This window comes from Urocitellus parryii, chromosome X, assembly GCF_045843805.1.
Source record: "Urocitellus parryii isolate mUroPar1 chromosome X, mUroPar1.hap1, whole genome shotgun sequence".
In the NCBI taxonomy this organism is placed as follows: domain Eukaryota; kingdom Metazoa; phylum Chordata; class Mammalia; order Rodentia; family Sciuridae; genus Urocitellus; species Urocitellus parryii.
The window spans coordinates 78,474,441-78,501,761 of NC_135547.1; the positions used below are offsets into that span (position 1 = coordinate 78,474,441).

Here is a 27,321-nt window from a genome sequence, read left to right on the forward strand (position 1 = left end):
GAATAAAAAGCAAGAACCACTGATGAGATTTCCACAGGAAACCTCTTTATGTATTACTTATAAATATGCAAACACTAATCAATTAAAAACTGTTATGGCTATACTGATATCAGAAAAACAAATGTCAATATGAGGATATTAGCAAGGAGGAGGACATGAAAAAATGATTAGATTGTCAAGAAGACAACAACAAAACCATTCTAAATAAAACAAACATTGATAGAAATAAAGAAACAAAGTTTCAATTATACTTGGATATAACAGTTTCAGTAATTCACAGAATGAGTTGAAAAAAAATCATTCCATACAAGACATGAACACCAATCATCAATCGTATTCACCTAAAAGACATCTATACCACACTATCCCCAAAAAAACAAGAGAATACAAACTGCTTTAAAATAGACATGGAACATTCAAGAAAATAAACAAACTTGTGAATCACAAATAAAACAATACTAAAGCTAAAGGAATTGGACTAATTTAAAGTATGTTCTCTGGCCATAACATAATTCAATTGGAAATCAATAGCAGAAAGACACACAGAAAGTCTACAAACAATTAGAAATTAAACAATACATTACTAAGACATGTATTAGATAAATATCAAATTTTTGAAGGAAATTAGAAAATATTTTGAACTGAATGAAAATGAAAAGATGAGATATAAAATTGTGATAGCTGAAGCACTGCTTAAAAATTTTACAATAAATAGTGATGTTAACAAATGAGAAAATTCTCTAAATAAAAACCTAGGATTATACCTTAACCTTTGTTTGTTTTAATATTTTTAGCTGCAGATGGACATAATATCTTTATTTATTCATTTATTTTTTATGTGGTGCTGAGGATCAAACCCAGTGCCTCAAGTGTGAGTCAAGAGCTCGACCACTGAGTCCCAGCCCCAGTCCTGTACCTTAAAAACTTTAAAAAAGGGCTGGGGCTATGGCTCAGTAAAGCGCTTGCCTTGCACATGTGAGGCACTGCGTTCGATACTCAGCACCACATAAAAATAAATAAAGATATTGTGTTCATTTACAACTAAAAAATATTTTTAAAAAAACTTTTAAAAGATGCTTTGAAAAGGAAGTTAAGCACCAAAAACAAGCAGAATAAATAAAATTTAAAAACGATATAACCTCAGTTCGGTTTGCAGGAGCTTTAAGCAGAGGGTGTCTAAAGAACAGGAAGTAAAGACATAGCTATTCAGATGCAGCCTGAAGCAAATGCATATACTTCAGTGGAAGAAGAAAGCTTCAGCCCACAATCTATTTCACAGTTAGAGGAATGGAGAATAATGATGTGAAAAAATCAGAAGAAACTGGATTCCACACTGCAAAGGCAATCTTCTCTCCACCAAAGGGCTAATAAAGGTAATTGCTAAGGCAGCTAAATTAGTTCAAGTGAGTTTCAGCAATGCAAACGAATTCTACCAAAGGCAGTCAGAAATCAAATATATTACAACTGGCTCCAAAGTGTTTGAAAGACAACTTCCTTGAAGAATTGAGACAGGATCACAGAGATGTTTGGAGTATAGTAAACTGGGAAAACCAGAGCTGTCATACACTAACTGTTAATTTGCCAGCTTCTCATTGACTTGTGTAGAGGGGAAGGAAGTCCATATACATTGACACAGAGGGCACCTGTAATCCTCAACACTACATAAAAAATAGAGATATGGCCTTTATGGCAGTCATGTTCTGGACAACATAGCTTATTCTTGAGTATTCAACACAGACCATCAAAATAAGCTTCTTTTTTTGGTATTTGTTTTGCACAACTGAGGACTAATCATGCCTTGTGCACGATAGGTAACTGCTCTACCACTAAGTTACAACTGCAGCCCCAGTTTCTTTATAAAGCATCAACCATGAAGGTGGAGTCCAGGTATGTAACTGAGTATTATAGATAGTATATATACTGTCTGTAGAACAGACTACTTGGGTTAAGGAGAGCTCTCCACCAAACAGGTGGTCAGATTTCCACAGATGCTTCTACAACTTGCTGATAAGTTTGGTATAGTAATGGTAATCACAAACCAGGTGGAAAGAGAATCCTGTTTGCTGCAGATCCCAAAAAGCCAACTGAAGTAAATATTGCTCATGCATCAATAACCAGACTGTATCTGAGGAAAGGAAGAGGGGATTGCAGAAGTTCTTGAAGCTGAAACTGTTTGCAATTCATGTGGATATGATGAAGAGATTCCAAAGACTGAATCATTGTTCACTTTCTTGTGATAAATTTTAACTACTGCGGCCCAATGGAGAGGACTATTCTGTGGGGTTCTTCACAGGCCTCTTCCTATTGTGATTGTCAGGAAAAGGCTCCCAGGAAAGCAGCTATTATATTAGCTTTTCTCGTGGTGTGAACAGGAGACAGATCAGTATTTACAAACTGATCTGAAATGTTCACTGCTTCTGGAATGTATTATCACTATGTGATTTCTCTGATTTTTGGAGGAGAGGTAAGAATACCAATCCTATGACAAGTTTGCTGTTTACTCACGTTGAACAGGTGCCTATTGGACAATCTTCAAGAGAGCCAAAATTGGGGAGATATGACTCTTTTTGAATAATTTGAATAATTATTTGAATAATTTGAATAATTCTAAAATAAAATGCCTGACCTCTGTAGACAAGGGAATGGCTCTCTTCACAGCTCCATCAGTGAAACTCAAGACAAGTGTTAAAGTTTTGTACCTAAACTCTCTCATATGTAAAAATCTGTTTTGCTTAAGAAGTCTTCCACAAGTCTTGCTGGGCCATCAGCCCTTCATATTTAGGATAATTCTGGAATCTTATACATTTCAGAGGCTGTATAAGCAGATTTGGTGCTTGAGGAAGATAAGACATTGGGATGATTAGACAAAAATTTTTAATCAATTATTTAAAATATGCTCAAAGACCTAAAGAAACAATCACAATGTAGCTTACCACTAAGAAAATATCAATAAAGAGATGGAAATTATAAAAAAGGAAACACGCAGAAAGTCTGCAATTAGAAAGCATAACCAGTGAAATAAAAAATTCACTAGAAGGTTGCAACAGCAGATTGGAGTAGACAGAAGAAAAATATCAGTGAATTTACAGGTGATCCCATCTGAGGAAAGAAAATAAAAACAAACACACCAACATATATATAATGTGAATACCAGAAAGAGGTGGGAGATAGAAAAAAGAAAACATACTTGAAGATATATATAATGGTGCCCAATTCCCCAAGATTTATGAAATACATGAATCTAAACATTCAACAAGCTCAACAAAACCTGGTGTCACAGACCTGTAATCCGGAAGAAACAGGAGGTTGAAGCCCGAGGATCACAAGTTCAAGGGCATCCTTGGCAGCTTAGCGTGACCCTGTCTCAAAATAAAAAATAAAAAGGCCTAAGAATGTGGCTCAGTGGTTAAGCACCTCTGGGTTTAATCCCCTATACCAAAAGGAAACACAGAAACAAACAAACAAATATCTGGGCTGAGGATGTGGCTCAAGCGGTAGCGCGCTCGCCTGGCATGGGTGCGGCCCGGGTTCGATCCTCAGCACCACATACCAACAAAGATGTTGTGTCCGCCGAGAACTAAAAAATAAATATTAAAAAAAAAAAATTCTAAAAAAACAAACAAACAAATATCTGAACACACACACACACACACACACACACACAGAAAGAAACAGCTTCACTAGTGAATTCTGGTAGGATCTGAAAGAGAAATTTTTAAATGAATGCTTGCCAGTATTATTGATAAATAACCAAAAGATGGAATCAACTCACGTGTACATCCATGGATGAATGGAACAATATGTGGCATATACCTACAATGAAATATTTTTCAGTCTTAAAGAGGAAGGAATTCCTGGCACAAAGTACAACACAAATGAACCTTGAGGATATTATGCTATATAAATTTGGTCAGGCACAAATGAACAAATTCTGTACCACTCTACTTAAATGAAGTACTAGGAATAGTAAAATTCACAGAAAAAGTACAATGGTGGTTGCTTGGAACTGAACAGAGGGGAAAATGAGATATTTTTGTTTAATGGATGCACAGTTTCAACTTAGCAAGATGAAGGTTCTAGAGACTGATGATGGTAACTGTTGCACAGCAATGTGAATGTAAGAATTGACAGTTAATTGTACATTTAAAAATGGTTAAGATGGCAAATTTCATGTTCATGATTCATTTATTTTCATAACTAAAAATAAATAAAATATGTAAGAACAAAATTTTCCCAAAGATTAAAAAAAATTCATTGGGAGAGAATATATTTTTTAATCATTCTATAAAACCAAAATTACTACAACAAAATCAGACAAAGGAATAACAAGAAGATTGCAGAACCGTATCTTTCAAAAGTATAAATACAAAAGTACTCAACAAAATATCAGCAACCCAAATGCAGGAGCACATTAAAATAATTATATACCCTGACCAACTGAAATTTATCCCAGTAATGCAACAGTGTTTCAACATATGAAAAACAGTTGGTATTCATTAATAAACTCTTATAATTAAGTTATATACATACAATAATGAATAATTTATCAAAAGGATGAATAAACACATGGTCATCTCAACTGATGCAGAAAAAGCATTTGAATAAACTCAATGCTTTTTCATAATAAAACCATTCAACAAACTAAGGATATAAGGGAACAAACACAACTTGAGAAGGGAATCTAAGAAAATCCCACTGGTAACATCATACTTCAAAGGGAAAAATTGAAAACTTTCCAAAAATATTAGAAAAATGCCCAGCATGGTAGCACATGACTTATCCTAGTGATTCAGGAGACTGAGGCAAGAGCATCCAAAGTTCAGCTTTGGCAACTTAGTGAGAGACTCTGACTCCAAATGAAAAACAAAAAATTATAAAGGGTTAGGATGCAGCTTGGTGGTAAAACACCCTGAGTTCAATCCCCAGTACCTAAAACAAAACAAAACAAAAATTAGCTGGGCATGGTGGCACATGCCTGTAATCCCAGCGGCTCAGGAGGCTCAGGCAGGAGGATCGTGAATTCAAAGCCAGCCTCAGCAACAGGGAAGCACTAAGCAACTCAGTGAGACCTTCTGTCTAAATAAAATACAAAATAGGGACAACCTGAGCAGAGCGTCTCTGGGGGAGCAGCGACCCCCGAGACCCACGCGAGGTGCATCCCTCTCAGCCTGGCAGCGCTCCCAGGCCGCAGCGCCAGGGCCCCTTCAGCTCGCTCATTTGACTTCTTTCCCTGCGGCCGGCTGCGCCCTGGCATTGGCGTTGGCGGCGCTGGCGGAACTGGAGCCGGCCTATGGCAGCCAACAGTTGCAGAATGAAGAAGAGCCTGGGGAACCTGAGCAGGCTGCAGGTGATGCTCCACCACCTTACAGCAGCATCTCTGCAGATAGTGCAGCCTATTTTGACTACAACAACGAATCTGGGTTTCCAAAGCCCCCATCTTATAACGTGGCTACAACACTGCCGAGTTATGAGGAGGTTGAAAGCTGAAGCTACCATCCCTTTAGTTCCTGGAAGAGATGAAGATTTTATGGGCCGGGATGATTTTGATGATGCTGAACAGCTGAGGATAGGAAGTGATGGGACTTTCACGTTAACTTTTTTCATGGCATTCGTCTTCAACTGGATTGAGTTTTTCCTGTCTTTTTGCCTGACCACCTCAGCTGCAGGAAGGTATGGGGCCATCTCAGGATTTGGTCTCTCTCCAATTAAGTGGATCCTGATTGTCAAGTTTTCCACCTATTTCCCTGGATACTTTGATGGTTCAGTACTGGTTCTGGTGGGTGTTCCTGGTTTTAGGCTTTCTCCTGTTTCTCAGAGGATTTGTCAATTATGCAAAAGTCCGGAAGATGCCAGAAACTTTCTCAAATCTCCCCAGGACCAGAGTTCTCTTTATTTATTAAAGATGTTTTCTGGCAAAGGCCTTCCTGCGTTTATGAATTCTCTCTCAAGAAGCAAGAGAACACCTGCAGGAAGTGAATCAAGATGCAGAACAGAGTAATAATCACCTGCTTTAAAAAATAAAGTACTGTTGAAAAAGATCATTTCTTTCTACTTGTTCCTAGGTATAGACTTTTAATGGTTAATGCAGAATTCTGTAATCATTGAATCATTAGTGGTTAATGTTTTTAAAAGCTCTTGCAATCAAGTATGTGATGTATTAATAATGCCTTACGTATTGTTTGGAGTCGTTTTAAATAGCATGAGCCATGTCAGTTTACTCAGTAGGGGGCAGTCTTGCTTTATTCATGCTCCATCTCAAAGCAAATTAGGAAATTAAAAAAGATTTTAGTGTAAGATATGTTTAAGGCTAGCTATTTTAAAGGGGTTTTCTCAAAAGGAAAAATTTTTGTTATGACTGCATTTCTGCACATAATCCATATTTGCTGTTAAAATTAATCTACAAATTTATTGTACTATGTGTTACCACCTGGAAGCAAAATTTTAGTGCAAAAATACATTTAAGGTGTGGTCAAAAATATGTTCTTAATTCATAAATAAACATTAACTTTTTATGGTCTGTATTTGAAATTTTTCAGTACCTTATTTTTATATGGTGTGTACCTAAGGAATTCTAAAGGTTTTGTCACTGTATAAAATAGAAAGGTTAAGGAGAAATACAAATTAATTACTAAAATGTAATTCTTCACACTGTATAATTAGAGTCCCAGAGGATTAGGTACTAAGAACAAAGAATTAGTTTGGAACTTCTGAGATGATCCCTAACATACTGTACTACTTGCTTTTACAATGTGTTAGCAGAAACTGATGCATTATAAATGTAGAATGATGTGCTTTCTGCCCAAATGGTAATTCACCTTGGTTTGCTATATTAAAACTATAAATACACCTTTCAAAAAATACAAAATAGGACTGGGGATATGTCCTCAGTGTTTGAGTGTCCCTGAGTTCAATCCCCAGTATAAAAAAAAAAAAAAAAAAAAAAAAAAAAAAGATATGTACAACTATATCCTCTCTTACCAATTCTGTTCAACACAGTACAAGAAGTTGTAGCCAGGGCAATTAAATTAAACAACAACAACAACAAAAAAAAAAGAGACATCATAATGTGGAAAAATAAAACTATTCAGAGATTATAGGATCTAAACTATGTAAAAACTATTAGAGATAATAAATTAATTGAGAAAAGTTGTAAGATAAAAGATAAGGACTGTTCTTTACCACATAATTTTCACCACTGCATAAATGTATATTCATAAGTATTCCATGCATTCTAATCTTGCAGCAAAGATAATCTAGTAATAAATGATTTAAGTAATACCAGCACAATTCTTAAAAGCTTCACATAATGGTTGTTACTTAAAAAAAAAAAAAAAAGCATTAAATCTGTTACAATTATGTAGTGAAATACAGTATACAGCTATAACTAATTACAAAATTTTTTTTTTTTGAAATTAGGGGACTAGAGGTAGTGCCCAGTGGTAAAGCACTTGCCAAGCACATTTGAGACCAGAGATTTGCCTCTCAACAATGAAACACTAGCAATGAAAAATCCAAAAAAGAAATTAAAACAATTAAAACAATTTCATTTATAAAAGGATCAAAAGAGTAAAATATTTACCAAGAAATATAACAAATACAAGATATGTACACTGAAAATGGCAAAACGTTATTGAATGAAATTAAAGACATCAGTAAATGGAAATGCATCGTACTTTCATGCATTACAAAACGTCATATTGTTAAGACACAAATAATCACACTGATTTACAGACTTAACACAATATTCATCAAATTTCCATCTGTTCATTTTGCACAATTAAAAAGCGGATCTTAAAATTTATATGGAATTACAATGGACTCCAAATAGCCAAAACAATATTGGTAAATAAGAATAAAGCTGGAATATTTATACTTCACGCTTTCAAAACACACTATATAGTAATCAAAAGAATGTGGTGATGGTATAAGGATAGACATATAACATATTGAGAGTCCAGATTTAGAGCTTAAAGATATCATGTTTGCCATGCTAGGTTTCAGTCTTGCTTGGGGCTGATTCCGCTTTTCTACTTTCCTACTTCTCTGTTTTAGAATGGGAATGTATACTTTGCGTAACCCACAATTATATCTTAGAAGTAGACAGGTTGGGGGCTGGGGATGTGGCTCAAGCGGTAGCGCGCTCGCCTGGCATGCATGCGGCCCGGGTTCGAACCTCAGCACAACATACCAACAAAAATGTTGTGTCCGCCGATAACTAAAAAATAAATATTAAAAAAAAAATTTTCTCTCTCTCTCCTCTCTCACACACACACACACACAAAAAAGAAGTAGACAGGTTGCCTTGACTCTCAGATGACATTTGGGATTTGGCCTTTTGAATTTAGAATTATTGGGGAATGAAATCACTGTATGTAGTATGCGAGAAGGACATGAGTTTGAGGAGGAGAGCTGGCAGGGACAGAATATTAGTTTACACATTGCTTGTTTCCTGGAACACATGCAGGAATTTAATGACAAAAATCTGATGTTAATTGATTAAGAGGGTGGAAACTTAATTTAGGTATGGTGTTTAGAGTTGAAAGGCCACTAGGAAGTGATTAGATTAACTGATTAGGATGAGACACATATTACAGAATCCTGGTATTCTTATGAGAGAGAGAGACCACACATACTCCAGAAATATGAGTACACAAAACTCTGTTTTAAAGTAGATTTCCTTAGGTAAATTGTTATAGTAACAAAGCTATCTAATAAACCATGTTTGTGGCCTAGAAGACAAAATATTGTTCACATGTAAATTTTTCCCAAATTCTTCTACAGATTGAATTCAATCTTTTTTTTTTTCCCCAGGTACCAGGGATTGAACTCAGGGGCACTCAGCCACAGAGTCACATCCCCAGTCCTATTTTGTATTTAATTTAGAGACAGATTCTCCCTGACTTGCTTAGCTCCTCACTTTTACTGAAGCTGGCTTTGAACTTGTGATCCTCCTGCTTCAGCCCCCCCAAATTGCTAGGATTACAGGTGTGTGCCACTGTGCCCAGCTTGAATTCAATCTTAATAGGCACATTAATAGAATTATTCATAGAAAGCAAGAACAAGATAATTCAAAAATTTATAAGAAAAAGCAAAGAACACAATTTATAAGTCTTCCTATAAATCTAAAAATCAATAAATCTATAAATCAAGAAAGTGTGGTATCAGAGAATGGATAAACAAATATAACAGTGGAACAAAAGAGGCAGCCCAAAACCACCCAAAATATGGTCCATTAACTTTTGACAAAGGTACAAAAACAGTTCAGGGAAAAGAAATAGTCTACTCAATCAATGGCACAACTATATAACCATATTTAAAAAAAATTGAACGAACTATAGTTAAATATTATATGAATACTTTCTCAAAAATGATCAAAAGCAGGGGCTGGGATTGTGGCTCAGCGGTAGAGCACTGCTCGTCTAGCATGTGCAAGGCCCTGATCCTCAGCACACATAAAAATAAATAAATAAAGGTATTGTGTCCAACTAGTTCTAAAAAATAAATGTTTTTAAAAAATGATCAAAAAGGCTAGGGGTAAAGTTCAGCACTTGCTTAACATGCATAAGACCAGATTTTAATCCCTAGCACCATTTAAAAATATATATATTCTTCAGATTTCTTTCTAGGCTTCCTTCCCTATACTCAGGAGGCCCAGCTTTCTCTGTTACATAGGAGCTGAAAGATCTATAGGGGAGAGCTCTGCATTCTTAAAGTCAGGAAATGGTGCTAGAGGTTTTCTAGAGGTTGCTTAGACACACAAGAAACCAGGAAATGGAACTGTTGACATTTGGATGCAGCCACTGATTTCTCCCTAGAAGAAAGGGAATGCTTGGACAACCCTGCTCATCAGAATTTGCATAGAGATTTGATGTTAGAAAACTATAAAAACTGGTCTTCTGGGTCTGTCTCTAAGCCATCCTGCCCTCCTTTCTGAGAATAAAGGAAAGAGTCCTGAAATTTGAAGAGAAGAGACATTAGACAGGGGAAGAAGATGACAGAGCAGAGGTGGGCAGAGGTCACCAATCTCTTCACAGCACAGTGAAGGAAGGGCATACTGGAGAGGTATGTGATAGAAAAAATGCTCTAAGACCCAATATTAGACAATATGAAACCTGGAGAGACTTAAATTACTGGAACAGAAAATAAGGACAGAGTTCCCCAACCCTTAACCAGAATCAAAGGAGAGGAAATGAGGAGGAACAACAGAGACAGGAAAAGCATATAACCTCACATCCTTAACAATAGCTGCAGGGCTAGGGATGTGGCTCAAGCAGTAGCTCGCTGGCCTGGCATGCCCCCCCCCCCTTTGATCCTCAGCACCACATACAAACAAAGATGTTGTGTCCGCCAAAAACTAAAAAATAAATATTAAAATTCTCTCTCTCTCTCTAAGAAAAAAAAAAAACAATAGCTGCAAAGAAAAGCAGAACAAATTGAAATGTCACAGGAATAGTGGGGTCACCGAAGGGCATTAAGTAGTTTTGTAATAGGTAACTAACCCAGGCCTGAATACAAAATACTAAGGACACTATCCATGATAATTAGTGCCTGGGTTCTCCTTCTCTCCCTTTTCCAGCCACCTCATTTTCAGGGAATCTAATTAGCACCATTCATACCTACCTTTTGGACTGTAATGGACTTTCCCTAGGATCTGACTACTTTGGAGTGTAAATGCCCCTGTGAAGGCTCTGGGCCCAAGGCTAAGATTTACCAAAGGCCTTTTAAGAGGAGCCAGTCTCCCTTATTGCACCCTACTTTTGTAAACAAGCTTCCTGCTGAAAAATTCTTTACACATAATCCCATATTGTTTTTGAAACCTTGTGCAAAACCATGTATCATTTTAGACTAGAAAATTTATGATACTAGGTAGCCTATAAACGTTGTGAAAAACTTCACAAAAGCTAAACTGTGGAGCCAACCTAGATGCCCTTCAGTAGATGAAAGGATAAAAAAAAAAATGTGGCATATATACACAAAGGAATTACTCAGCAATAAAAGAGAATAAAATCATGACATCTGCAGATAAATGGATGGTGTTGGAGAAGATAATGCTAAGTGAAGTTACCGAATCCCCAAAAAAACAAATGCAAAATGTTTTCTCTTCAACAGTTTAACCAAAAATAGAAGTTTAACCAAAATAGAAGCCAGAAATCTATGTTGGACATGGCAGCCAAATTGTGGCACCCATAGTGAATAAGCTGCCCAAGAAAAAATTAAATCCACACACTATCTTCCCACCTTCAGATAGCAACAAATTACTGGTACCCTTGTAGTGGGATATTTTTAAAATCCTCCTAGAAAGAACTTGTAGAAGAATTGCTACTGGTTAAAAGTTGCTGAAACCTCAGGAAGTGAGAGCTCAGATCCAAGTGGAAGGTAGTTTGGGTCCATGACAGAGGAAAGGGAAGGTGTCTAGATTACGGTAGTCATTGGAGACCCATAAGGGCAGGAAACTACTTATAGCCTGGGCAGCTTAGATGGATGGTCCCCAGATTGTAGTTGTAGCCAGACAGAGGCATGTCAATACAAGAAGTTGCCTGTGTCCCAGGAGGCCTAGATTAATAGTGCATACATCATGGCCAATGCTGGCAGGTATTTGCACATTGACTAGATGCTGTTTCAGTCCCAGTCAGCAGAGGGAAGCAATGCCCATGGTTTAGAACCAGGGCAATGGAACTATTACCCAGCTGAACCAATGATTGAGTCTTTTTAGCCAGTAGTAAGAACAATACTCTGACAAGTTGTATTAGCCAGGAAAAACAGTTCTGCACCACAGATCACCAATAGAGAATCCACAACCACAGAACCTGTGTTTGCAAACAGCCACCAGGATCTATGCCACTTTGAAAAGGATCCTGTAGAGGGCAGTGAGCACATGGTGACTGGCAGAAATCACAGAAACAGCCCAGATCCCTGCCTACTGAACTCCTGCACACAGTAGAAACAACCAACAGACACAATATCGCACCCTCAGAACACTCAGACTCAGGCCCCTAGATGATGAAAAAGAATGGGCTGGGGATTGGACAGGAGAGAAAGGGGGGAAGGAAGCAGGGGGGAGATGGGAAAGGCAGTGGAATAAATCAAACATAACTTTCTTATGCTCACATATGAATATATGACCAGTATAACTGCATATCATGTACAATCGCAAGAATGGGAAGTGATACTCCATGTATATATGTTAAAATACATTCTATTAACATGTTTCACTAAAAAAATTTAAAGAAAAAAAAAAGGCTGGTGGAAGGTTCATAGCAACCAGGGGAGTGGATCCTGTACCCAACATCTGTGGAGGGATCTAGAGTTAAAGAATGAGGGGCTGGGGATGTGGCTCAAGCAGTAGCGCGCTTGCCTGGCATGCGTGCGGCCCAGGTTCGATCCTCAGCACCACATACAAACAAAGATGTTGTGTCCGCCGAGAACTAGAAAATAAATATTAAAATTTCTCTCTCTCTCTTCTCTCTCTCTCTCTCCCCTCTCTCACTCTCTCTTTAAAAAAAAAAAAAAAGAATGATAGATATCTTCTAAAGGTACCAAGTCTGATAAAATCAATTCAAGATACAATAAGAATTTTCTTCACCTTGGCTTGGTTTAGTATAAATAGCTCTAAATTCAACTTTGATTAAACACATAAAATCACTCTTCACTTTGATGTTATCATAAAGGACAAAATTGTGCTCTCAATCCATTTGATTGTATTTCTTCTAGTTTTTTAACTTTTTTTAGTTGTTCTTGAATACAATACCTTTATTTTATTTATGTATTTTTATCTGGTGCTGAGGATTGAACCCAGGGCCTCACATGTGCTAGGCGAGCGCTCTACCACTGAGCCACAACCCCAGCTCTCTTCTAATATTTTAAAGCATTGATTGGAATCATTCTGATCAAGCAGAATGATCTATACTTTCTGTTTTTATCCCCTCTTTTTACTCAATTATCTGCTACTTCCTGAAATCCGCCCATTCATCTTTTTCTTCTTTTTACCTTGGTTTGTATTATTCTTTCTAGCTTTCCTCCTTTATTTTCTCTCTTTTGACCAGTTTTTCTCTTACGCCTTTGAGCCCTATAACATTATAGCAACTTTACTATATTTAATAATTAATTTTTGAACCTACTTATTCCAAAACTTTACTATAGTTATGTCCTGGAATTAAAGGAACTGTGGAAAAGAGTATCAACAAGTTTTTCATTTTTCATAAGGTTGAATAGTACATGGCTTTGCTCTGAAGTGATTATACTAAATAGGGTTCAGTAGCTTCTCTCAAAGGAGACCACACACTGAATTAAATTATCAATACCTACATATTGACCCAGTCCATGCCTCTTAAAGAAAAAAAGCTCACAAAAATAGCCCCCTGGATAAAAGAAGTAATAAACATCCCAATACATGGGTAGACATATAAACAATATGAAAAAGCAAGAGAACAAACCATGGCCTAACAACTGACTCCATAAACACCAGAGTAGGAAATGTCAGAGAAAGAATTCAGAAAGCTCATAGTTTAAATGTTCAACAAGTTAAAACAAGATAAAGAATTAAAATTAGAACATACAGAAAGTAAGAGAACATTTCAATGAAGAGAGAGAGATTGTGTTAAAGAACCACCACTAGATCAGTCATCTAGACATAAGGAAATTAAAGATTCTTCAGAACAACAAAAAAAATACTGTTAATCAAATGTACCTAACAGACATCTATATAATATTTCAACCATTGACAACTGAATACTCTTTCTTCACAGCAGCACATGAAGCATTCTATAAAACACATCATATTACAGGGCACAAAGCAAATCTTAGCAAATACAAAACATAGAGATAATTTCTTGCATCCTATCAGATCATAATTAAATGACATTAGACATCAATAATAAGATAGAAAAACAAACTACTCTAAAACCTGGAGATTAAATAATATGCTTTTCTAAAAGTATTTCTTAGTTGTAAATGGACCTGAGAATCAAACCCAGTGCCTCATATAAGTGCTCACAACTGAGCCACAACCCCAGCCCTAAATAATACACTTTTGAATGATAAATGCATACCAGGAAAAAGCAGGGGATACAGTGATATATCAAAGTCTCTGAGACAATATAAAACATATTACAGACTTCCTACATTAGGAAAAAATAGAAAGATCCCAAATAATTTAACATTACACTTCAAGGACCTAGTAAAAGAAGAACAAACTAATACTAAAATGGTAGAAGACAGAAAATAATTAAAATCAGAGCCAAAATCAATAAACTGAGAATAAAAAAATAAAAAATATTAACAAAACTAGGAATTAGTTTTTTGAAACTAACCAGAAGAAAAAGAAGACCCAAATTAACAAAGTTACAGATGGAAAAGGAAATATCAAAGATACTACTGAAATCCAGAGGAATATTAGAAACTATTTTGAAAATTTATACATCAATAAGCTAGCAATATTGAAGATACCAACAAATTCCTAGAGATATATGACCTACCCAAATTGAAATATGAGGATAAAGAAACCTTAAACAGGGCTGGGGATGTAGCTCAGTCGGTAGAGTGCTTTCCTCATATGAATAAGGCCATGGGTTCCATCCCAAGTACCACCAAAAAAAAAAAAAGAAACCAAGAAAGAAAGAAAAGAAACCTTAAATCAAAATCAAGTAATGAAATTGATGCAGTTATTAAGCTTTCCAACAAAGAAAAACCAGGGACCAGATGGATTCATAGCATAGATCTACCAAATATTCAAAGAATGAATATCAATCCTTTTCAAATTATTCCACAAAATGTAATCGGTGAGAACACAACAAAATTCATTCTAGTAAGTCAGTTTAATCTTGATTAAAGAACCAAAGACACATCAAGGACAGAAAATTTCAGGGCAATATCCCTGATGAACATAGATGCAAAAATTCTGTTTTGACTTCCCCTGTAGTGGGGATCGAACCTAGGACCACTTAACCACTGAGACATGTCCCCAACCCTTTTATTTTTTTATTCTTTACTTTTTTTTGGAGACAGGGCCTTGCTAAGTTAGAGAGGCTGGCTTTGAATTCTTGATCCTCCTTGCCTCAGGCTCCTGAGTCACTGAAATTATAGGCATATGCCAATGCACCCAGCTTTGATGCAAAAATTCTTAATAAAATATTAGCAAACTGCATTTAGATGGTGCACCATAATCAAGTGTGTTTCACCCTAGGGATACAAGATTCATTCAAGATATGCAAATCAATAAATGTAATTTATCATATAATATATAAGTTAATGAAAATAATCATGTTTATCTCAATAGATGCAGAAAAAGCATTCAACACCCATTCATACTTGTAAGAACTAGAGAAAATAGGGATATAAGGAATTTCCCAACATGGAATAGATTATAAATGACAAACCCAAGGTCAACATCATACTGAATGGAGAAAAACTGGAAGTATTTCCTCTAAAATCAGGAATTAAAAATGTGTACTTGCACTACTCCTTTTCAACTTGAAACTCTAGGCAGAGTAATCAGGCAAGAAAAAGAAATTAAAGGACACAAACGGGAAATCAAATTAACTATTTGCTATGAAGATAAAAATTTCCACCAGAACACTTCTAGAGCTAATAAATTTGTATGTTGATCTTGTATTTGGTGATTTCAGGCATGCACCAATGCAGCTGGCTTCCAGGCTTAGATGAAAATATTAAAGCATACATATCAACATATAAAATCAATCACTTTGCTATTCTACAATAATGAATCTTCTGAAAAAGAAATTAGGAGAACTATCCCATTCATAATAAACCACCCAATATAAAATACTTGGGAATTAGCCTAATGAAGGAGGTAAAGGACCTCTACAACCAAAACTATACAACACCAAAGAAATTCAAGACCTTAGAAGATGTTAGATAATGAAGCAGAGGACACAGATGAGAAGTCCAAATATCATGAAAGAAGCCACACTTATGATAGTTGAAACTATTTTTCAGAAAACTAGGTTTATTTCTCTTCTTATCATAGACATGTCCTGCCCTGTTTATCATGCTTTCAAATTCTCCTTTTCAAAGGCTCCTTCTTTCCCTCCAGTGATCTCCCAGTACATCTCCCAGTACATTCCCCTTTCCCCATGAGGGTCTAATGACCTAATAGCTCTCCATATTGTTCTTGGGGGTCTCTAGCAAATCCATGCACATTTCTGAAGACATCTAGGTTTAGCTATTATGTTAATATAATTAATAGATATTTAATGAATGGCCATAATGGATTTTATGTAGAAATTTTCTGCCATATAATGAATGTCAGTAATTCAACATACTTGGGTAATCATTTTGTGATTACAGCTGAAAACTGTAGTTCTATAGAAGGCTTTTTAAAACTAACATCTATGATTGCTCATATTTTTTCATGATTTCTTTTTCTTGTTCTGTGTCATTGAGTAGGTTCCCCCAGATCAGTTAATAACATTTTTTATATTTTTATCTTCATATTATAATTGGATGTAATTTTAATCACTTCACAATTTAGGACAGTGTAAGTAGAAATTAAAATATGCATGAACCCGACTGGGGTTGTGGCTCAGCAGTAGAGCGCTCGCCTCGCACATGCGAGTCCCTGAGCTCGATCCTCAGCACCACATAAAAAATAAAGTATTGACAACTACAACTAAATCATAAATATTTTTTTAAAAATTCATGAACCATGTGATGTCAATAAAATTATATATCTTTCAAAGGATCAGATATAAATATAAGTGTAAAACTATAAAATTCCTAGATGAATACATGAAAATGTGAAAATCTTCATGACAAAGAGTAGACAAGAATTCTTACGTGTCACAGAAGGCATAATCTACAATGTTAATAAGTGAAAAAGTGGACTTCATCAAAATTGAAAACCTTTGCTCTGAAAAAGGCAGTGTTAAAAGAATGAAATGACGTACAAACTGGAAGAACATTTTTCAACATAATGTATCTTAAAGGAATTATACAAAGAATATATAAGGAAACAGTAAGAAAAGGAAAAGCCCAGTAAAAAGTGGCCCAAAAGATTTGAAAAATAAGCGTTCAAGAGATTTACAAGCCAGGTGTGGTGGCGCATTCCTGGTATCCCAGTTATTTGGGCAGCTGAAGCAAGAAGATTGTGAGTTTGAGAGCAATCTAGGGAAATGCCGTCTCAAAAGGAAAAAAAATAAGAGAAAAGATTCAGATGTGTCAGATAATCATATGAAAACATACACACCACCACATGTCCTCAGAGAACTGCAAACTCGAATCATGATAGCGAAAAATCATATATACACACACACACACACACACATATAAAATACCAAGTAATGCTAATGATGTGGAGCCATTGGAACGCTCGTATTTCTGTGGTGAACATGCAAACTGATAAAAACAATTTAGGAAATAGTTTGGTACTCATTTCTATTCCTTCACATTTAACCTACAAAAATGAACATTTTTGTTCACACAAAATTCGTACCTAAAAGTTGATCGCAAACTTATTCATAATCATCAAAACTAGAACTATCTCAAGTGTCCATTGGTTAGTGAATGGATAAGGAGCTGGTCCAACCATACAATGAAATGACTCAGGAATACAAATAAATGATCCAATGAAACACATAACAACATGAGTGATGCTTAAATGCATTTTACTAAGTGAATAAGAAGCCAGACAAAAAGTCCACATATTGCATGATTCCATTTATATGACCTTCTGATGAAGGCAAAACCATGGGGATGGAAACAAATCAGTGGTGTCCAGATTTGTGGGGTAGAAATGGATCAAATATAAAAATTATTAAATTGATAAAACTGTACTGAATGGATTGGAATATACATGACTACATGCATTTGTCGAAATCCATAGAACGATATGACATACAGAGAGTTGTTTACTGCGCATAAATTAGAAATAAAACTTTAAAGACAACAAAAGTACATTTTTATATATCAAATGAGATTTACAAATAGAAAAACCATGCTTTGATGAATGTGTAAAGAAATATTCGCATTTATACATAACTGGTAGGAATATAATCCCTACAACTTTACTGAGAACAATTTAAACATCATCTTTGAATTGATGCTCTAATACTGTTCTCATCATTCAAACAAAATAATACCAATTTTTTAGAAATTTATTCTAAAGAGATACATAGAAACATTAATTTACAATGATATTCATTACATTGAAATTTTATAAGCAATATTTGCAATATCCAAAATGTGCAGCAACCTGGTATCATCAAAATAAAATCTGTTAGAGCCATATACTATTTAGCACTTAATGCTTTGTTTCTCAAACAACAATAATGACATGGAAATATGCTTGTGAATTTTCAAATGGAAAAAACATATACAATGTCAGTTGTTATAAAATTATATTAAATACATTTACTTTTTGAGACTTTAAGGGAAATAAACCCAAATGTTACAAAAATTATTGTTTTATGGCTAATAAATTTTTACATGTTCTTTAGTTTTTAATGTATAATTTTCACTGTATTTTTTTAAATGATGACTATCCGTTACTTTTATTATCAAAGAAAAAAGTCTAACTTAAAATTTTAAAAAAGCCTAGCCCAATCTAGCCAATCCCATGATTTTTTTAAAGTTGCTATTTCACTCAAAAGGCCAGACTCTTGTCCACTGGGAGGTTGTCAACTTGTTCCTTTAAGTACCTGAGTCTACTAACAAATACCTGACAAAGTGAGCAGGTGTCTGAATCACTCCAAGATCATTAGAGTTAAAGTTAAACTGCACGAGTAAGCCACAAGTAATACTGAAATGCATCTCCATGACCCACATAGGAAATCTTTCAAAAAAAAAAAAATCTTGAAAAGCTATAATCTTATTTAATTGGTAGTTTTCCCTCCTCTCTTCGATGAAAGAATCTTTTATAGTCCTTCTTGGAAGCAGTTTTTTCTTAAAATATAGATACTCCAATATGCCTTGGGGAATGACAAATAGTTCTAAGGACTGAACTTTCATTGACAATATTTTTTCCTTCTGCCAGAAAACTGTGTTTTGGGCTGCTTTGAGCCATTCTGCCCACTGTTCCTGAACTATGTCCTTAGTACCTTTAACACCCTGCCACAGAACCAGAGAATTCTAGGTTGCAAAATTTGTTGTGGGTGGGTTCTCAATTAACCCAATTAATAAAAATCTCTATTCAAAAGAGATAAGGAAGAACAACAACTCTCCAATCCAACTGGATTAGATCTCCAATTTAATTTACAAGTTTTGAAGTCTCATTGCCTACTCCATTGAAGCAAAGCATATTATGTCATCTCTCACTTTTCACCTTTCCTGCCTCCATTCATAAGGGCAATAAGGAATTCACTCCTAAATTCACTCACAATATCAGAGATTGCAGGTTTCCTTCCTTCATCCATACAAACTTATAGTCCATTAACCACTAAAAAAGGCAAAGCATTTGTTCCTCTAACATGGTATTCCAAAGCCTCCCTCTCCTTCTTCTGTCCTCATTGCCTCTCTCCTTATATTCACTAGTTGACAATAAAGCTCCTCGCAGAAAGAATCTGGAGCTGATATGGCCTAGGGAGAAGGAAAGTTAAGAGAGATCTGCTGAAATTCATCAGGATGGGGCAAGGAAAATGGACAGAGGCTAGTGACAGCAAAATTTTCACTAAGACTCCATAAAGAAATTAAGACAGACCTAGGGTAAGGCACCATAAGGTGTGATCAAGGGTGTTCTAGGGATTGATTGGGAAAGTAGTTGTAAGGCACAACACTTTCCCCTTCTATGTCCTATACCATTCATCTCTAACAGACGAAAGCGATTACTCCATAAAATTTCTTTCCTTACATATGTCCTAAAAAAATGCTAATATCTGATGAACAAGTCATAACCAGAAATTGAGGTAGAGAAGGCCATCCAGTGATTTTATAATCGGTTGAAATGTAAGGAGTAAATCATGGGGCTGGGGTTCATGGAGTTGCTGTCCTTGTCTATAACTTCTCCAATGGCCACCCTGACATCAGGTGGGGAGTGGGTACAGAATGATTAACATGAACCTTCCCCACTGTAACACTAACTATAACAAATTCAGCCTCAAACTTGGTGTTCTGTCTTGTGCTAACAAAAGCCATTTATCATATCCCAAATAAACTGAACATAAAAGAAAAATCTACTTGCCACATTAAAGAATTCTCAATCTCTCTTCTCCTTTGCTTTACCTTCTAATTCCATAAGGATATCTCTATGCTTCAATTTCCCGTCCTCTTTCTGAACACCATGGAAAAATTCTACACCATAAGCCACTAAACTGGATATATAACCTGACCTAGAATAGCGTTAACTAAGTGGTCAGGTTACTCACCTATTGATATGAGCTTTCTTTTCTCTATACTACATCCTAAAAGCGGAATTAGATAATTAATAAAACTATGTCTTGTTCTAGTTGTGCAATGTATATTTTAAAGTACTTTACTTTTCACAGGGCAGCAGTAGCTCACCCTTCACCTAAGAGGCTCTGAAACCAAAGTATCTTTTAGAACATGGTCAACAAAAACTTGTTACATAGAGTGAACATAAATCAAGGTCAAGGGGAAAAAATCCACCTAAAGATATAATTTTATGCTACTCCAAAATGACTAGCCTACTATCCTTTCAAAGAATTAGAAGATGGCCACAGATTTCCAGCAACCTCTCTAGCTGTCTTTACCAAGAATTGCTACACATTCTCACACAGGTGAAATGGAATTCAAGAGGTAAATGTATAGCACAAAACAAGTTGGCAGGTACAGAAAGGACACTTAATAAAGGGATTACCTGCAATGTCACTATTCTTTTAAGACTCATGCTACAATCCCATTACAACCTCTCATCACTAGCATTTGTACTCATTGAAGGCTTTTGTGGCTGGCCCAGAGTACATTTCAGGCCTTCCTTCCATTATAAATCTTGAGGACTTCAACATTCACATAAATCACACCTGACATCCTCATTTCACTGGTATCTTATCTTGATCACTCCAGTTCTGAAATCTTAACACTCCAAAATCTGATTATAGGTGCTATCATTCCAGTTTTCCCAAGTGCTAGATATCCATCTTCTTTATACTAAAACCCTTCTTTTCTGTACCCAGATTGAACGTACTCCTGACCTTACCTCTTTCTATGCCCATTATAGATTTTTTGAATTCATTTCTGAGCTAGGAATGTCACTCAGTGGTAGAGTACTTGTCTAGCATGTCTGAAGTCCTTCAATCCCTAGCACCACAAAAAAAAATTAGACAAAAAGCATTGAAATCCAATCCCATGTAGCTCCTCACTTACTAGCTATCTATTCCTCAATCAAAGCAACCAAACACTACTTGTGACAGTGGCTCAAAACCACTGATATTTTCCTGGGTTTCTAATCTGGTTACAGACTTCTCACTTTAACATACTATAAGCTCTGGTTGTTTTGCCCAACTTCAGCCTTTTGGCCTGGATATTCCTCATTTTATTCCCAACTACTCATCTTCCTGTTGCAGCAGCTTCATGTTCATAATCCTGGTTAGCTACCTTTCCATTATCCATCTTCAAAATTATGAATTTTTAAAAACCAGCCATGTTCTCTTCCTTACTATGTTCTAATGAAGTAGTAGTTCCTTTTATCTAAGGGTAAACCTCTACCTATGTTCTAAGAAAGCATAAGTTTCATTTTTATACCAATATGTGTATCATCATCCAAGATGTTATTTCACCTGTTATCATCTCATTCCCACTTCTACAAAGATTCTCTCCCATCCTCTTCCTGCTCCATGGCCTGCAAGTACACTGCATTTTTTCCCCATATAGAAGAGTGACTATACAACACATTGTAGGGCACAGGAAGGGGTGGTTTAATTTGTATTCTCGTTGTCACATCCACAAAAAGAAAAGATTCTCATGGAACACTAATGATTATGCACACTAAGTAAGAAAAAGGAACTATGAGCATGGTGACTGGGTAGATAGGAAAGTGGAAAACTATCTACCAGTGCAGGTAAGTGGATAGCTACCAGGAAGTTGAAAGAGGAAAATTGTGAATACCAACCAAAGAACCCAAACTGTGAGGATGAGGCTCCTGCACAAACTGATTTCTCTGGTCCAACCCAATAAGCAATTGGCAGAAATTATAGCAGCAGCAGCAGGCATGCATTATTTGCAACTAGCCAAGACTAAAATTGAGGTATACAATATCAAATGACATGAAACACCTTTAGCCAACCTTTAGCAAATATCACTAATTATTTATAACTCTTTCACACTGAGGTAAGACCTGGCTTGGGAATTCTTTTTATAAAACACAATCAAGGCAAGCATTATCAGTCAACTACAGATGGTACTTGAGATGAAGTGTATTTCCTATCATTGCAATACACAGATAAGTCCTCAGCACAAGAATCAGAAAACAGGAGTAAACTTCAGGAGTAAGCATTTTGAAGAGCTTGGACGTTGTAGGCAACTGTCGGGGACAAGATGAGCCCATGGAGATCACAGAGCAGGCGCCCAATTAATGTCTGTTGATGATTCATTTTTTCATTCAACAAACATTTAATGAGGCCTACAATGTGCACCGGATTAGGCACTGTGAATACAAAGATGAATAAGGCACTGTCCTTGCCCTTATGGAATTTAGTCTGGTAGACGAGAGCCATAGACTCGGACAATGATAATACAACCTGATAAGTGCTAGGACACTTAGCAGGTTGTATTATATCCATCCGAGTAGGATTTCTTCAGAGGAGCACCACTCCAGGTTGCTGATGGATCCATGAAGTCCTCACAGGCACCAGGGCCTTCTGTTGTTTCTGTCACGCGGTGAGTGTCCCAAGAACTAACAATAGCTGTAACTTATAGAGTGCCTATGATATACACTTTACAGGTATCTTCATGGAACCCCTGAAAATTAATCATTGGATGAAGAAACAGAGGTTCAATGACGTTAAGTAACATTTATTAGATCACATAACTAGTAAGCAGTTGAATTAGACTCAGTTTTGAACAGCTCCAAAGAATTTTTTTTCTCACTTTACGATAACCTTTATTCAGGTGTAACACAACTTTTCCACAGCTTTCTATTTGGTACTATGAGCAAAGGCAGTAGGTTACACTGGCTAGAGCATGAACTCATGGCTTAACCTGGTTTCCTACTCTACCTAGCAGAGAGAAAAATTTCAAGTGACTTCATACTAGTGTTCTATTGAAAACAATCATAGTTTTCCTTTCTTTCTCAACCCTATCATTAATTACTAGAAATAAGTAACAATAGTCAACCATCATCTTTTAGTCCTTGTGGTAGTCAATGATTATCAGCAACAACTATGTTGCTATATCATTTAGCATATTCCAGAGCTATTTCAAATGATTGTCATAAATAATCTCCTTACATTTCACACCCTTTTTCCAGATCCTTGAAAGCAAATACTATTCCTATTTTCCATAAAAGGAAACAAACTCCTAGAGGGATAAGGAATCATGCTCAAGACCACATTGTAAAGTATCAAAAGAGGTCTGACTCCCAAGTCTGAGACTCTCACTCCCCAAAGTTCACTTCACTGCTGAGGGCTTACATTATTAACTCTGCATTCCGTATTGCCCGAGTATGGCAGGTTATATATATAAGGCCTTGTTTTAAAAAAAAAAAACAAAAAACTGTACTACTAAAATATTCTAGGGGCTGGAGTTGTGGCTCAGTGGTAGATAGAGCGCTCGCCTAGTACATTTGAGGCCCTGGGTTCACTCCTCAGTACCACATAAAAATAAATAAATAAAATAAAGGTATTGTGTCCAATTACAACTATAAAATAAATATTTTAGAAAATAAAATATAATCATTCTAATCACAGAAAGTGCTTCTCTGAATCACAAAAATAAGCAATGACCTAAGCTTTAAAAGTACAAAATGCCCCTAAAAACACCTGTTTATATTGCTTTGAGGAAAAAAAGAAAAAAAAAAACCCTGAATATATTTGGATTTTTAACTGTTGTATTTGAATTTTTGTTTTTTTTCTACTTGCAGGTATAACTATAAAAATTTCTATGTCCCTAAGTAAAGTAACTGAGCCTATAACAAATAATGTCATTTCTTCCTTCAGTGGGGTTAGAAACAAAAGTCTATATTTTTATCTAAAAAAATAAAATTAAAAAAACTTTCAGACATGTGACAGTGAGAGTAGGTCTGATACTTATGAACAAGACTAGGAACTTAGTAATACTTATACAACGGCTGCTGCTATTCAGATGGTTCCTTGAGAACCGCGATGTTTGTTATATAGTTGTTTCCCAAAAAGAACTGTGTACAATGTGTGCACCAAGCTATGGCCCAAAGAACACAAGAGGATTTTTCATCAAGGCCAGGAATGGGGAGAACGGGAGTGTACATTTGCCAAAGTCAGAAAACCCCGTACTTTACTTTCTTTCCCATGCTCATTTTGTAATAAATTCTATTATCTATGTCTATATCCTCTTATGTTTCCCAACTCCTTATGCCCTAGGATTTCTCAACTTAGTCACTAATGTGTCCTTTTAACTCATATCCCTGTAGAGATTAACACCTTCTAGAACATACTTCACACTTCTACCAGAGTTATTATTAAAAGCATCCCCTTCTAGAAACACCCTTAATGAAACCCATGGCATGTTGTGAGGACTGATTTCTACCTTTGTAGCCTAATTTCATAGAATAGTTGCAGTTTCCCCCAATGCATCATTCTATTTCCAATGTTTATACTTTGGTATAAAGTCCTTTCCCTGTTTTCTGCTGAGGAAACATTTGCTATCCACCCCCCAACCCTGGGTACTGACTATTGAAATCAGGGGCACTCTACCATCTACATCCTCAGTCCCACTTATTTGTTTAGAGAGGGTATTGTGCCAAGGCTGGCCCTGAACTTGCGATCCTCCTGCCTCAGCCTCCTGAATGGCTGGGATTACAGGCGTGTGCCACCTGTGGTTCAATCTTTTACTTTTTTTTATCAGTTACTCTGACTTCTGGCATCTCTGGATGTGTTTTTCTTTTGAATTCCATAGTACCTCATACATACCACCATTGTAGAGCATAGCACACTGTTGTAATTATCAGTGTATATGTTGATCTCTCTCACTAAACTGAGAACTCCTTGACCACAGGGACTGAGACTAATTAATCTCCATATCCCCATCACCCAGCACAGTGCCTGGCAGCACATAAGGCAGCAAAGAGGAGAGTAGCTAAAGATGCAGGAGAAAATAAAGCAATATTCTTGAGTGGGAGTACAATATAATTATGATAAACTTGTTGAAGCTGTATAAAACAAATTTATCTCAATATTACAAAGTTTCAAAAATAAGACAAGTTGATTCAAGGAGTTCCCCCTTCACTAAGTAAGACCATTTATTGTCTCTTATAAAGGGATTTGTGATCATATTAAAACCTAATAATCCATGGGGATAGTAGGCTTTTAAAATCTATTCTTGAGGTTTGAAATCTAAATTAGCAGAATCATCACTTTGAGCCTGTACCAAAGACACATGACTAAAGAGTCACTTCTATAGCTGTGGACAGGAGCTAAGGTCTCATTCAAGGAAGGTACTTCCCGCCCCTAGATTATCTAGTCTAACCTTCCTCCTAACAACACAAAAGAATGTATAACAAATATCCACATTTAAACTCTGGTACTAAGCTTCCCCCAAAATATGAAGATTATAAGGAGTAATCTCACTGATCTCTTATCAGAGATAATCCAAGTAGTCTCCAAGACTATCTTCCACTTAACAAATTAGATACACTGGTGGACTCTATCCTTACTATTCCACCAGGTATGTTTAAGGGCCAAGAAAAACCATGTAATAAAAGGTTTCTACAAACAATAAAGTACTGTACAGTAGGAATTACTCTCAGAGATTAAGGAATATGGGGAATGGAAGTAAAAAAAAAAAAAAAACATGCTCTGTCATTAATTACATGCTACCTTATTAAATTTATTCTACCTATTAGGGATGCCTAAGGGGATTGTGATGGTAATTTAAATAGGAGCAGGTGAAGCAGTCATACAATGCAAGGCAGCTTCATTTACCAACTAAGACCTTCATAGAATATTAGCAATAAAAGTGACCTTCAGGGGCTGGGGTTGTGACTCAGTGGTAGAGCACTTGCCTAGCATGTGGAGGCCCTGGGTTCGAGTCTCAGCACCGCATATAAATAAATGAATAGAATAAAGGTCCATCCATCAACAACTAAAAATATATATTAAAAAAAAGTGACCTTTAGAGCTGGGGATGCAGATCATTGATAAAGCACTGGCCCAGCATATAAAAGGCCCTAGGTACATCCTGAGCACCACAAGGAGAGAAGAAAAAAAAAAGTGACCTTCAAGTGCGTGTAATCCAAATCTGAATTCCATAGAAGGAAATCCTCAAATTTGATCAAAAGTTGTCACTTAAATTTGTAGGTAATACTTCAGAGTCTCTGAATCTTTTTTTTTTTTTTTTGGTACCAGGGATTGAACCCAGGGATATGTAACCACTTTGGTACATCACCAACCCTTTTCCCACTGAGTTGCTTAGGTCTCACTAAGTTGCTAAGGTTGGCCTTGAATTTAAGATCCTCCTGCCTCAGCAGGGATTACAGGTATGCCGCTGTGCTAGCTAAACAGTTCTTAAATCTACTTTTCCATTAATTACAACTGCCTGGAAAAGCAGCAAAATCCAACCATCCCTGACCTGAAAACACAGCACTTAACTCTGAGTCCTTCCCTACAAAATAAACAGTACTAATTCCTATGATGCTTCTCAGAGGATTTAAGGTCAGATCACTTCTGAATCATGCAAGTCCTTTAACTCCCTATCAGAATTGTCCTTAACACAGAAATAAAACCACCAAAAATAACAGAATTCTTACCTCCCTAATTCTAAATATTTTCCAGGAAGACAACCAGTTAGCTCTCTATTAGAAGATATAAAAATCATCAAGTGCTACAAATCCTATTGACAATGAGCTCTAAATCTCCAGGAAACTACAGGATGAAGGAAGTACTTCTACGTGGAAAGATAAAAGTCAAGAGGATGCTGACATTACCAAAACAAATGGTTCACTATGCAATTTTCCTAAAATTAGCTCACACTTGTACACTTACCCAAACCAGGAATATAAAACATTTTAATAAATAAGGCAGTTTCCTTGGAACTTCTAGAAGAAATGGTAACATCAATCTCAAAACATACTGAATGGCCTTCAATGAGCCCTAGTCTATGCAGATAACATCTTCTACATCTCAATCAGAGTTGTAGTTCCTAAGTGTCTATTTCATTCAAAAACTAAGAAACATTGAAGGTAATAAGACTTGAATAAAAAGACATACCACATTAATATATGGA

The 27,321-nt window shown here is 36.1% G+C and overlaps 1 long non-coding RNA gene and 2 pseudogenes across 1 annotated transcript in view; 2 read left to right on the top strand and 1 right to left on the bottom strand.

The window, feature by feature from the left end:
* LOC113175444 (DNA repair protein RAD51 homolog 1 pseudogene) overlaps window positions 1-2,161 on the top strand; it is a 34,095-nt pseudogene extending 31,934 nt beyond the window's left edge.
* Window positions 2,162-3,298: 1,137 nt separating this feature from the next.
* LOC113175450 (uncharacterized) overlaps window positions 3,299-27,321 on the bottom strand; it is a 73,488-nt gene continuing 49,465 nt past the window's right edge. The window contains exon 9 of the long non-coding RNA XR_013342537.1: window positions 3,299-3,359. This is a non-coding gene — a long non-coding RNA (uncharacterized LOC113175450). The remainder of the gene's footprint in view (window positions 3,360-27,321) is intronic.
* LOC144250819 (NEDD4 family-interacting protein 1 pseudogene) lies at window positions 4,087-5,995 on the top strand (annotated as a pseudogene).